At 40.9% G+C, this 14,850-nt stretch overlaps 1 protein-coding gene across 2 annotated transcripts in view; it reads right to left on the bottom strand.

Annotated features, from left to right (window-relative positions):
- The window catches only part of LOC117458208 (serine/threonine-protein kinase PAK 3), a 46,962-nt gene that overhangs the window by 24,484 nt on the left and 7,628 nt on the right, over positions 1-14,850 (bottom strand). The window contains exon 1 of one of the 2 annotated variants that reach the window (XM_034098526.2): positions 6,159-6,357. The exons of the other annotated variant lie outside the window; for it this stretch is intronic. The gene's annotated coding sequence lies outside the window, so the exon portion shown is untranslated. Of the gene's footprint in view, positions 1-6,158; positions 6,358-14,850 lie in introns of those variants that run through there. 2 annotated transcript variants of the gene reach the window in all.

The raw sequence follows: 14,850 nt of genomic DNA, 5'->3' as shown, positions 1-14,850 counted from the left end.
ACACACACTGTCATGCTAGTTTTTACATTTTCAATAGATCTTTGTGTCAACATTTCAATATAATCGTTTTTGCAGCTATTTTCTGAGGTACTTTAATTGGCTTTTTGCACACTTCTTTTTTTAACTGAAATGTTGGCAGGGGTAAACAACATTACATTTAAATCATGAAACAGCTGAAGAGTCACAGCTGACAAAACTGCTGCGCATCGTGCTCTGACAGTTTGAGCTGCTCTCTGGATGTGCTACATACACAAATAAAGTGATGGCGTTTATTCTGTCAGATGGGAAACTATGAAAATGGACAACCAGTAACGTAAATATGTTTTAAAGAATATGGCCACTCATTCTGTCAAGGAGACAAAAAAGCTATTCAAAAAGTCAATCAAATTATGTTTCTTACTGGTTATATGTTTTAAGACATTATTCCTTCCTGACAGAAAGGCTTTATTTAATTCAATGCCTATTTCTAGAACTCTTACTTTATTCTGAAAGGAACTTCCTGATGATAGCTTTTCTATTCTGTCTGTCAGAATGGCTTATTTAAATCACATTTGAGAGTCCTTCTTTAAATATGAAGTATTAATTAGTAATATTCTACTTTAAACCTTGTATTCAAAATATTGTGCTGCTGTTAGCTCCTGGTGGTTAATGTCACCATTTTAACAGCTTAAATACCTTTTAATGGCAACTTATCTTTATTAGAAAGTTGCCGTTGTGGAGATTTGCAGTAACACATCATGCATCTTGAACAACAAAGCCACAGAGATGCCCAAAACCTTGTCAGCAATTGAGACAGGCATTTAGGTTTTGGTTCCATTTTAACAAGACAACCCTGGCTCCTTTGACCCTTATAGATGATTGAGTTACATTAACTGACAACAATGGAAGCACCTAGCACATCTCCTATTGTCCGCTTTGAGAAACAACGTGTGTGTGTGTGTGTGTGTGTGTGTGTGTGTGTGTGTGTGTGTGTGGTGTGTGTGTGTGTGTGTGTGTGTGTGTGTGTGTGTGTGTGTGTGTGTGTGTGTGTGTGTGTGTGTGTGTGTGTGTGTGTGTGTGTGTGTGTGTGTGTGTGTGTGTGTTCTTTCTTTGCATTAGTGTGGCATGGGTGGGCATGTTGGTGTGCCAGCTGGAGGCAGAGATGGGAGTGATGCCCTCCTGCAAGGCCAGCTGGTGCACCTGCTCTGAGTCACAGCACCCGTGGTAAGGGAACATGGGAAGAGAAAACGGTGGATATCTACATGCTGTCGCTACAGCGCTGATTGCTCAAATGTATGGTGTGTAGGACAGTTAATATTAATTAAAGTTTAGACATATAAAGTGTAATGTTCTTCTGAGTGTCTCCAATGTGTCTCTACGGTATATCTAACGCCTATGATATAGACGAGCTGTTGTTTCATTACTAAACAAGCATTTCATTTTGATAACATCTCCCCTGTCAAATAGCTAGGTTATGACTTTGCATAGACAAACACTGCCACAGGACTCATATCTGTGTGGACAAGTGAATACACCGAGGCATTGTGCTGCCACTCACAGTAGTTGCACCTCCATGCAGCTGGGAAAGAAATGTATTTCCTCATTGAGAGGCACGGAAACAGTGTGACCGCACTGTGTGGATGCTCTTCACTTCAGAGGTGTTATGATTCCCTTCCTCCCAGAGTTACACATCCTGGATCGTGTTCATCATGATAACAACGTTGCCATATTGCATCACCAAAACTGTGCTTGGATTTTTTTGAGAATAATATGAGCACAGTTGGTCATTGACAAATCTAAATCCAAAACAAGGCTTGCTGCGATAAAACTCCAGTTGAATTAAGTCTAGATATTATAGCTGGAGCGTGTGAAGCTCTCTGGCTGGTCCCATACAGTGTTTGTACTTATACTGACAATAAGTAATGCACTGTTATTTGTATGTCTAACAAAATAAAAGTTTGCCTAATTGTGAACAAGGAAGTATAAAGAAAGTCAGAGGGAGGAGGACGTCGGGTGGCTGGGTGGGTACAAGAACAACACACGTTCACCCAGGGGAATGCCGTTTGTGATCAGTGTGAAACCAGAGTATATTTATTTGTTCTGAGGCAAAGACACTCACGTAGTTATGTTATTGCACATCACAATATTTTCCTTTAACCAACCAAGTTGCTCCCCGTGAAGACAGACGTTGGTTTGAATAACAGCAGACATTTACATATTGCTGGACATTTAAACGATAGCGCCAAAATAAGAGCTTAGATCAGTCGCCGTCCCAATTTGAAAACAGCCACCCTTTGAACCAAGTTTAAGGAATCTCCTCAAATCCTCTGTAAACTTCCCACAACATGTTGCGTTATCTAGCCGGTCCATCTCCAAACAGTTACCCCTACGCAACTCCCTGCACACTCTTGACCCAGTGAAACTAGTTAATCTCTTAAACCTCCTCAACCTGTTTCCTCCTCTGCAACCTTTCATACTGTTCTGCTCCAAGTCTCTCTCCATCTGGAACGTCTGCACTCATTGCATCATCTTACTGTAAAGTCTTTAACACCGCCACCTTCCTTTCCAGGATCTCCAATCCTCACGAGACATTCCTCGGACTTTCTTGATGCCATATGAGTTTGATACGTCAGGGAAAGTGTAAGTCACGAGAGGACTATCTTTGAACTCCACCGAGGGTCACACACACACACACCAGGGCACACACAGACTACTAACACACTATTCTAAGTAGCAACAGACATCAAGTAGGGAGATTACGAGGGAGCTGTGTCAATGTGTCAGTGTGTGAGTGTTTCCTCTGTCTCTTTCACTCACCCTCCATCTATCTCTCTAACTTACCCCCCTTCCATTCTTAGACAAAATGGCCAGATGGCTTCCAATCCTACATGCTAATCCACAACACACAGACTGTAGCTCTGACACACCTACCATAAGACTACTGCTCCGCTTTAGACAGCTCTGCCCTTAAACACACACAAACACCCCACATGAGGCCACCGCACATTTAGAAACTGTCAACAAAAGTCCTCAACGGTAACTCAGTGCGTCGAACAATAGCAGCATAACTCATGCTGACTAAGTCCTCAACAGATGGAGGTCTACGTGTACGGGCTGTGGGTCCGACACTATCATATTTCAGGCAGCCCAGTTAGCCGAGATGAGGTTCTGTGTCGACTGCTTTTGTTAGCGGAGGTGAGGTAAGAGAAGCTGTGTGTGTTGGGTTACAGCGGCCAGTGGAAAACTAGGGGAAGCCCAGAACTGCACACTAATAGTCAAGGAGCTGGCCAGGCACATATGGTGGAAAGTGAAAGGTTTATATCGTTTTAATAAAGTTGTGATTGTACCATCGGATTTTAACGTTGAATAAAGTTGCAGGGCAGTTTTAATATGTGGTGGCAGCAGATTATATGCATGATTAAAGGAATGTATGCAATAACGTTGTTGTAGAACAGGATAACGATATTATTAAGTTTACTCAGCTCTGTCTTTCTGCTATTTACTGCTAAAATACAATCAATTGCTTGTTGAATATAAATCGGGAATTAGGCCTATTCAGCCAACAATCTTTATTAAGTATTTTGTTTAAACTAACTTAAAACATCTCTGAATACAATAGTCTTTTGAAAGTTTTCATCAGAAAACAAAACATTGTACACAATTCATATATTAACCAGTGTATTATTGGTCACACTGTGCAGACGGTCATATTAACAACACCATTAATAATGAAACATCTAGTACATGTATCCAAGTGAGGAAGGCCCTGGTTGGAGGTATTGCACAAAACATCTGGCTTACAAACTAAGCTACAATAAATAATCGATTAAATTAAGTAAAATGTTTAAGCCAATGTTTCCAATCAACAGTACATCATTATTTACAGTGCATACTTTAATAGCAAGGTGGATTTTGGATCTGTTTTATGTGAAGTTTATAAAATGACTCTTCACGTTTACATTAGTACATGTCATTTGTTAGACGCTTTTATCCAAAGCGACTTACAGACATTCAGTACTGTGGACAATCCCCATAGGAGCAAACGTGTCATGCTGACTGCAGTGGGGCTCGAACTTGCTATCCCCTGATTCGAAGTCCAGCACACTATCCACTGAGCCATAAGCCTCCTTAAATATGTAAAGAGAATGATGTCCAATAGGTGTTCACTATGAAAAGATGTATTAATAAAAGAAAACCATTAGTTCACTGTAAGTTGATCACCACGGTCAGCAGTGCAAGCGTTTGCAGAAAAACCAAGCTAAGTTTAATAAGCTTCCATTTTGCCTGCATGATTTCTGTTTACACTATATACAGTAAGCTTTAGGGTATTTTTACTTTTATTTGTATTACAACAGAGCGCACATGCACATCAGCTCAGACCTGACACATCAGCACCTTCTCACTAGCAACAGCTTATGTCTGTGAGCTTTCTTTGCAAATATAAATTGTTCATGAGTTGCCAGTAACCTACACAGAGACAGAAGCCTGTGTGAATGATTTCACCTGATGGGAAGCAGCTCTACCCGGACCGCTGCCGACAAAAAATACAAAGCTGTAAGCTGTCCATCTGCGTGTATCAGACCTGTGTAGATGAAGGTGTGATGAATATATAATGCTTGTGGCAAGTGAAGCACAGCGTCTTAGACCTAAAGCGTGGCCAATTGCCTAGCAGCGGTTTCACAGATCAGTTGACCAGCAGGACGTATAAACACCTAACACGCTCATATATCATAGCATGAGTGTCTGATTGTCTCTGACACTGCGTTCCATTACTACTGTAGGCCGGGTGTCTTCTGCAAAGCCCAGTGCATTGCACAAAACATCTTACGCACCGACACCTTCCCCAAATATGTTCCCCTCGAAAGGACAGTGGAGATCTTTAAATAATGTAAGTGAACTTAAAAAAACCTAATAGTGATGGTGATAAGGGACACTTTAATATGTCCTTCTAAAAAGATAGCATTCATCAAACAATATATCCCTTTAGGTGGACAGTGACTCGAGTGCCGTCATGGTGCCTGGACACATTAGAGACGAATGGAGAGGGGCAATACATCTATATCAATATACCAATGTCGAAAGGGAGTAGCACCTTCAGCATCCCATCCCCCAATTCCCCCTCTACCTCCATCACTGACATGACTCCCTAACATCCCTCTTTCACACGACAGTCACACAACAGGTCTCCCATCAGGCCCTGCTTCTCCCAAACCGGAGGAGGGCTGCCTCCCTCGGAGCTGAATCTCCCTGAGCAGTCTAAAGAGGAGAGGGGATGGGACACACACACACATTCACACCACTGTGTCCTCCATCCTCCTCCACCAGCAGCAGCGATGGCTGTGGAAGAATCCGAGGTAGAACAGCTCAGCTTTCAGAGGACCGGACCCCGCCCCCAATCCGCTCCCCAATGAAGTCAGGTGACCAGATGTTGTATATCTCCCTGTCACTACAGCCGCCATGAAACTGCTACACATCCATGTTAAGGCCGAGAGACAGAGGCACGTCTCTGCTCTCTCTCATTGAAAGACATCAATGGAAATAAAAGCCGTCTCTGGATGAAACACTCCCTAGAAAGGCCATAAGTGAGGCAGTGCAGAGATAACAAAAGAGCATCCATCAGCATATTAAACACCACCCCCTCCCCTTTTTCCCCGGCATATACAGCTCTGATCCATCAGTCAGCCTCGGGTCTCCAGACCCAAAATAGCCTTGCTTCTTGTTTGTTACAGTGTTGCTACTGCAGCTGCTGCATTTCTCCAGGAGTGACACACACACACACACACACACACACACACACACACACACACACACACACAGGCCTGCACAAACGCCACCATTGATTCTCACACCTCCCCATCAATAAAGATGCTATTTGTGAGGCACAAGGGAGTGCATACAGAGATGCTGTGATGCAGAGGGGGGGTGTATGATCATACAAACACATCCTCAGCCCATCTGATGCAGGCATCCATTTCCTCGCCCTCACGGACAGACTGCTGATGGAACAGCTGCCTTCCTAGCAGGGCAGAATGCAGAGTGGAAGAAGGAGAGGTAGAGAAAAAGGCTACAAAGCACCCCTACATACACAGCTCTCCCCTCCTCTTCCTTTCTCTCCTCTCCTCCCTCCTCTGCCTCCCCCACACCTCATCCCCTATTGCCATACACAGAGAGGGAATTACCTGAAATATGTCTTCACATTCTCTTGCTCAGTGTTCAGCCTTTGAGCCCGGAGCTCTGGTAGGTTCATCGTCAGCCGTACAGTCCTAGTGACAGTTTAAAGGCAGGATTGCCATTCTCTCGTCAGACCAGTTCCTGACCCTAAAAGCAAGCTTGTTCGGCAGGCTGGATGCTTCACTGGCTGCTCACTGTTCCCTAGCCCATGATGTCATCCACCCTGTTTCCCTCATTGGCTGAGAGGCTGAATATTAATGCAGGAAGCGAGTCTGGGGGAGGACGCAGCCAACGGACAGACAGCTTTGGTTTTCTGTTTAACAGATCAAACCTGCTGAGTGAGAGAGAGGAGGGAGGGAGGGAGCTCCAGAGCTGTTCTTTTGCAAGGCACGGCTTTATGTTGGTAACCTCTCAATAATACAGTTTAAAAGCTTTTACATTTTAGAGCCCAGATGGAAGAACACAGCATAAATGTAAGTATGTTTGTATATAAGTAAGTATAAGTATTACTGTGGGTAATGTCCACAGTAATGACTCTTACATGTCTAATATGTGTAATGTGTAATTGTAGCACTTTGAGCACCTGTGAAAGCGCTCTAATAAAAAATGTAATACATAATAATAATAATGCATTTTATTTTATGTAAAAAGAGGATTTTAATTTGTTGTTGGAAGGGAAATCCTTTCATTTACAACTATCCTAGTCCTCAAAATAAATAAAAATATATTTATATAATTCGTTTTTTTGTACAGTAAGATTCCCTTAGTAAATATAAGAAACTCAGTGCTTATTATTTATTTCTTAAGATGTTAAAGGTGTAAAAGTATGCCTGTTTTCATCAGAGCACATTGGTATTTTTGATTAAGCAACTTGATCACAAGGGTGATATTATGTTTTTCATTTAGTGTAATGCGACATGTTCACCCCTATTTTTGAGACATTTTGATGTTGCCTACTGAATTTATTTCTGAATATTAAGATTTCACTGCCAAACATCAACAGTTTTCGTTTGTCAGAGTCTAAAAGTGACTCTGGGTTTATAAGCAGGCGGACACGACAACCAAAATACCTGCTGCGTTTGCCCTAATTTGCCTATGATGTCATCTTTTTCCTCTGTCTCACCTGTGATTGGCTGACAGGCACAGCATCTGCTCAGTCTCATGGCTAGTGCTTCAAGCCCAAGGTGGAGGTCGATCTGAGGCTCTGTGAATCATGGCTAGTTGTCCTGACAACCCCTCGCAATGTCGATTGCATGTCGGAGATAAATATGGCTGTTCAGTGACAGTGCTCACTCAAATGGAGAACATGACGATAACAAGAGCACAATGACCTTTAAAATCATTTTTTTCCAAATCAGAAGGTGGTTTTGGTGATTTTCTTTTACATAAATTGCAACCATATTTTCTGAAGACCCTAAACAAAATGGAGCTGTAAATAATTAAAATCATAGACTACCTGAATGCACTGACACAGGGTTTGAAACGTGTAGGTTCTTTGCTAATAAACAGATGAGACTTTCCCAGTTTTTAAAATAGGTTACAGAATTAAGAATTAGCCAATGCACAAAGAACAAGAACCAGTCTTTTTTCCAGCTTTGCAGGCACACAAGTGTTGCAAAAGCGAGACCTGATTAAACCCTGTCAATGTAGCCACAAGAGAAATGCAAATGTATATTCAGAAGAGCAGTGTGGTGCAAACATTTTAAAGCTTGAGAAGGGGTTTTGCTCTGACTCCTGTCAGCAGACTCTAGAGAGCAGTGTACACTAATGCAGAGGAAGTGAGGCGCAGTTTACACAGAAACATGTCAAACTGCCCTTTAATCTGAGGAAACAAAACTAGCATGACCAACCCTTTACTGCAGGATTAATATTGCACTCTTATATTATCCTTTCAGGAGTTTTTCTTACATTTTTCCCATCAAATTCTCCCTCGAGTTAAAGCCAGCATCGGTGACAAATTAATAAATGTTCCATGCTGATGACTTCCTTACATGTGACTGTAATTATGAATAGTCGGACTCACGGGGTGGCTAAAACCAGCAAGATTTGGGCTGATAGGAAATACCCTGCAAAGGTCAGCTGCCCATCACAGCTCTGACACTGAATCACCCTCAACCATGTGATTGACTTATTCAACAGGCCTTGGATTTAAGAGAAACTCGTACTAAGAAACATCCCAAATCCAGCAAGAGGAACCCCGTGAGCTGAAGGTGCTGACCCCCGAGCTCAACGCTGCCACAACAGATCAACTCATGTCTCTTGTTTTCTCAATATCCACATGTCTTTGTTTCTTGAACCAAAGTAAACACATCTTTGTGTTTTTGGCCAAATGTGTTCATGCTATATCTACAGAGTGAATGTCATGGTATAATGAGTAATGAAAGGCTAGTATGGTACTGTAATCCTTCTTTTGCTGAGCGTCTCATGTCAGCCTCTTTCTGCTCGTCAACAGGGTCAGCATAAACATCATCAACATAAACATGTGACCAAACATCAGTCAATGGTGTGGTATGACCTCTTGGACCCCCCACTTCGGGAGCCCTTCTGACCCAACCAACAACTCAAGCCTCAACTCCTGGGCCCCGGCCAGATTCTGGACTCACTACCCAACAGAGACATAACACACAAACACGGATATATACACACACATATCCACTTCCTTCAATGACTGCACTTGATGCTTCTTTAAGCTTTCTTTCTACCTTTGTTTTGCAGATTCAAGTTGATTTAACAGGTGGAATTAACCACGGATTACGCTTTTCACCTGGATTAACGTGTTCAGTTTGCTTCAAGAGATGAGCAGGTGTTTCTCAGACTGGACAACAAAGGATCAGAAAGGTCACATATTGTCTAGTGCCAGCGTGTCCTCTCACAGCCATGTGTGATGGTGTCGTGTCCTTTAGAAGAATTGAACGCCATACCTGTTCCCTCATTGTAAGTCACCATAGTTAAGAATGCTTGAAATGTTTTAATTAAATCAGCGCAACAGACATGGTAATATGAAGGTAAAATAAATCTCTCACACAGAGGATCCCTCTCTGCTTCTGTCTGGTCTTGTGTCTCAACCATAGACTGTGTATATAAAGGTCTCAACCCCTATCAGATCCAGCAGCTGCTTATTGACTGATTTTCTCTCTTCCACATTCTGATAAATATGTGACATTTAATCATAAACTTAGCCGAGTAACACTGAAGGCAGATGATTTCCAGGAGCAGTTAGGAGGAGCATGATTCACTAGTTGCTACCCATAGGCTGCTGTCACTGATCAGGTTTATGTAATGAATCCTATAAATATCTTTGGAGGCAAAGCACATCTCTGTGGTGACATTTTGTAATAAGCCCTGTCTGGACATTACTGATGTTGTGGGGAGAGTGGAAAAAATCTCATTCAAAATGAAATATAACCTACATATATATCCCACATATATCCTGACTAATAATCTAATCAGTAGTCTATCATAATCAGGTTCCTCAAAACCTGTGTTGTAACCTCAGCATATACGCTTTCTCTGCCTGTAATTATAAGCGTGTTTAAGACTTGTTTTGTTAATGCAACCCAAAGTAAATTGAAGTCATCCCAAAGAAAGGAGTTTCTATCCAACACACTAAGCCCTTTTGGACATGAAAGCATGTCAACATGTCACAGCAGAGGCATAAATACAAATATGAACCTGGAAAAGACATTCTGTTTTTGTGAACATGGTGACATCAGCCTCTTAGCGTTGTCAATGTGATCAGGTTAGCATTTGGCACAAATGTGTGCACCTCCATTGGTTCCTTTAGTCCTCACTAACACTAAGAAAGTGGATCACATCACTCCTGTTCTGAAGTCTTTACACTGGCTTCCTGTGTGTCAAAGAATAGATTTCAAAATACTGCTGCTGGTTTATAAAGCACTGAATGGTTTAGGCCCAAAATACATTTCTGACCTGCTAAATTATGAACCATCCAGATCTCTCAGGTCTTCAGGGACTGGTCAGCTTTCTGTCCCCAGAGTCAGAACTAAACATGGTAAAGCAGCGTTCAGTTATTATGCTCCAAATATCTGGAACAAACTCCCAGAAACCTGCAGGTCCGCTGCAACTCTTACTTCTTTTAAATCCAGGCTGAAGACTTTTCTTTTTGCCGCTGCTTTTAATTGAACTATTCATATCTTAAACTGCACTGTAACTTTTATCCATGTATTTTTTCTTTTAATGTTCATTTTATTAGCTTTTCTTTTTTAATGCTTAATGTCTTTCATTTTTTGTAAAGCACTTTGAATTGCCTTGTGTTGAAAAGTGCTATATAAATAAACTTGCCTTGCCTTGCCTTGCCTTATGAAATGTTCTTCCTTCTGGGGAAAGGAAATATATTGCATTGCTGCTGTGGGATCATTTAGTTTGTCTAATAGTACGATAGTGAAGCTTTGCACTCCGGTTCAATCGACTTTATATCTAATCAAACCTTGGTTTACCAAGGCTCGCCAAAGTCCAAGAGAAATGTCCTCATTGCTGCCGTGTATGAAGCAGCGTTTCCTGATTATCCTTCCTTATCTTCCAAGGAGAATGTATCATTGTGCAAATTGGAGAACATAATAATGTGAGATGATCTGTTCTTTGGTCTGGAGTCACAGCACTGGTCAATCAGGACTGTATAAACCATATCAAATTATGGTTTCGATGATCATATTATGGCAGAGCTCAGTGTGCCTTGGGAGCAGAGGTAGAGAGAAGCTTCAGAGAGAAACACAAGCCCGCAGGAAACGATGATGTATGAGAGGAGATGAGTGTGTGGGTGAATCCCACTGAACTAAACGTTGCTTTCAGCTATGGCAATCAATAGCATCTCTCACCTTTCACCTATGTCTGAAAATATATCTTGTCGAAACAACTACTGTACAATTTCCTTTCAGTCAATGCCGACATCAGGTAGGACAGCAGTTTGTTTCTGCTAGTTACAATCGTCCTATAAGCAAGTAACACAGTGTCAAAACACTCAAACACTGGTTTACTATGATAAGGCAGGTCTATAGTGTGAATTGATAATGCTATAATACTAATAGATATTTGAAACAATAGTAGCAGTAATATTCTCAAATTGCAGAACAATTTCTGGTTTATGCTCAACAAGAACTTGATTTAACTGCACACTTAAATCTACCGTTTCATTTTCGTCCACATTAGTTTTTACAATGTTGTGTTTAAAGACAATATATTGCACTTATAACCCACTACTATAAAGCATATACACAATATTATGACATATCGCTTTAAGTGTGCTGATGGTAGTGGATACGACGATAGATGGTTGCCTGCTGTGGGCAGTGTATAAATGCTCTACATCAGATACCACATCAGATTAACTTCTAAGCCCTGCAGTGGTAACTTGGCATGTGAAAGATAATGGGTCACGCTCATGCATGCCACATACCCTCACAAACAGGAACACTACTTTTTGTGTGTGCGCAGCAGAGATTACCCCCAAAGGAAAATAATGTAGGTTAGTAGGCCTCTATTCTGCTGATTATGTGTAACCTGTTGATAGGTTAGCTACTGTACAAGAGCTCATTAAGTCTACTCAACATTTTAAAGAGTGAGAAACAGTCATGTCAGCAGCTGAGCACAGTAATTACGGATTACAGTGCGGTTTAATGTGGTGCACTTAACACCTTGGCTCTTTTGACAGGATTTAAATGTAGGATGTGTTTCAACATGTTTACTCAAACAGGATATGACGACAGAGCATTTCATTTAACTCATGCTCCAGTATGTGCTCTGCTAGTGAGGTTAATCAAACAACATGTATCTCTCACAATGTTTATCTACATTTGGAGTGGTAATAAACTGATGATGCCAAATCTGTTTTATTTTGAAAACAACTATTTGAATGCTAAACCTAGAAATGAGTTAGCATTTTAGCATTTTCGGGCTCCTTTGGCTCAAAGTTTAAATCTGTTTTTGGTGAAATGCCTGAAACAAGGTCTGTGGTAAGACAAGCGCACTGTATACCCTACTGGTTTGAAGCATTTAAGCGTTACACAACTAAACGTCATCACGACGAACCTTTATCTTAGACGTAAAGTCATGCAACTGTCATGTAGTTTGTTTATAGCATTACATTAGCTATTAGCTTCTAGCAATTGGATTTATGCTTCAACTTCTGTAAAAGTGGTGTTAATATGTGGAAATGATCCTGCTGAACGGAACATTCAAGTATCATAAACATGTATTTTCGGCAAAATCCTAAAGGAAAATCGTTTTTTGTCGAGTGGGCCATGCAATGCATCTTTTACAACGGCCAACAAAATGCCATCATGGCCGCACGATTCTCTTGCTATTGAAAGAAATGATTTAGTCTAAAGACACCTGGACAATCCTGCATGCACTACTACTACTCCTTTGTTTGATTTTAAGTCTCATCCAGCTGTTTATATTTTCCCATATAAACATACTATAACCTCTGGATTGTAACACGGTCTGGTAAATCCATTCTTAAGAGGGATTAGGGGATTTTTAACATTTGTGTGACAGTGAAATCTACAATACACAAATCCATCTTATACTTAAATTATCTTAGACTTTAAAGCGGGCAACTGTTTGATATTATAATGTGACACAAACATTAACAAACATGAAAAATGACCTGCATAACAACATCTCAGCTTTTACAAATCGGTTTATATTTCTTTTGGACACTGTCAGACGAGTCAGAAAGCATTATTTATGCTTACTGAGTAATGAGTATCTGTCTTGAATGATATAACTTAACAACTCTGGTTCTATATTATTTCAGTGTTAATGCAACATGACAAAACGGGTATATAATTCAGTGCAGCGGCATAAAATGACAGTTATTGTCTAATTTGACACAACTTGCAAGGACAGGCTCTGATGCTGCTGAGAAGATGCTCAGAGATGCACCTGAATATAAAACAGGGGTGGGGGTGATGAACGCAGCCTCAGGGGGCTAGAGAAAGGTCAGTTACCCTTCAGTTGTTACACAATAGCAACATGAGCACAGCCCAAATGTAGCAGAATTCTCAACACTTTGGTTGTGTTTTTTGGCTCTACCCATTATTGCGTAATCTTAACGATAGAACATTAGGTCATATTAGTTGTTCCATATTATTTTGCCTAATTGTTTATGTCAATATCGGAGAGGGCTACTTGCACATTTTGCATACCGTTTCACCTCATGGATATTCAGATTATTCTCTTTACCTCTGTGGTAATTTCTTTTATACTTTATCAAGCCTCAAGCCTTGTGTCAATATTAATTAGAGCATGACAGGAGGAGCACCTATCCCACAACACAACACAAAAAAGTCCTATCCATAACAACAGTGGTCTCTGTCGAAGCCCCTCCCTCTGACAGCTGCCTCATTGTGTGCTGTGCTTCTGAAGCGGCCTTGTTCCCCTTTGCTTCAACAGTTCAATAACTAATCTCAATGCCGCCAGCAGCATGTAGCTCTGTAAATGAGGAGGGTAGGCCCGATGGAAAGTCATAATCTGCTTGTGGTTGTTGTGTCGGGTAACTGGGAGGTTAGCCTGTCATGTCACATGAGGATTGTGACCAGCAGACCACCCATTAAGCCACACCTGTAGGCTACACTTGCCTGGATTAGTATTTCTCCTACTTTCCCTTTACAAATGTCTCAGGATTGTTATGTCAATAAATGTAATGCCCACTTGTTTGTAATTTTATGCCCTGATTTATTTTTATTTTCACCAAAACCGTTCTAGTGGGCTTTCTTTTTAGTTAAAATCCAGACCACATTATTAACCTATTTTTCTTAATCAAACTTTTAATCTATCCAACATTGATTAATTTTTTCTTTCTGCAGAGTAATTTGAATTGCAATCAAGTTAGTCATATCAAAGGTTATCGCAGCACGTTTGCAATTATTCTTCCCAAGATTGCAAATGACATTCTGATCATGTTACTCCCCCCACCCCACGGTAATGAAATTGAGAAAGGGCAGCCATAGTTAGGTCTCCATCCTTCAGTTCATTCATCCATCTGGCACATCGGAGACACCCAATTATGAGTGAGCTCAGTGGGGATGATGCACATCAACAATCTACTCCCTTTGGTTCAGTGCATGGAGGATATAGTGAGGATCTGTGACCTTGACTCCCATGTTTTAGTGCTGAGGTGCTTTTGTGATATAGTTTTTTGTGGTGCGCTATTTAATTAAAGTTTGTGTAAAAAGCAATAGTATGCCCTTTCATTATTTTAAGTGTGCATGATGATTTAATTGAATGTGTTTCTATAAAAAACATTTCACACGCCATTTTCCTTTTAGTCATTCCTTTAACTTAGCTATAGTTTGCTATAATAGTATTTAATGCCTAATAACGGCCCAATAGCATCACAATCTGGGTGAGTTTGACTCAAAAATCATAAAATAATACTTTCGACTTAAGCATTAACTTTAATGGTTGTTACACCTATTTTAAATTAAGATCAGATTTTTTATAATATTTAAAAAAAGTAATGTTAGCCTGTTTATTTTCAGGCATTCATGTGGTTGGAGTGTTATCACAGTCTACAGTCTGAAGAGCATGTTGACCTGTCGAGTCATCCCTCAGCGACGGTTACATACGATGACATCACACATAAAATGTGAACAACACTCACAGCGGAACAAACGGCGGACCCCCCCGATGCTGCTGCACACAGGGCACGCGACGCCCCCCACCCCTCCGTCAGATGTA

Source organism: Pseudochaenichthys georgianus, chromosome 14, assembly GCF_902827115.2.
Source record: "Pseudochaenichthys georgianus chromosome 14, fPseGeo1.2, whole genome shotgun sequence".
Taxonomy (NCBI): domain Eukaryota; kingdom Metazoa; phylum Chordata; class Actinopteri; order Perciformes; family Channichthyidae; genus Pseudochaenichthys; species Pseudochaenichthys georgianus.
The sequence above is the reverse complement of the archived record's forward strand: the minus strand, read 5'-3'. Positions and strand labels throughout refer to the sequence as shown.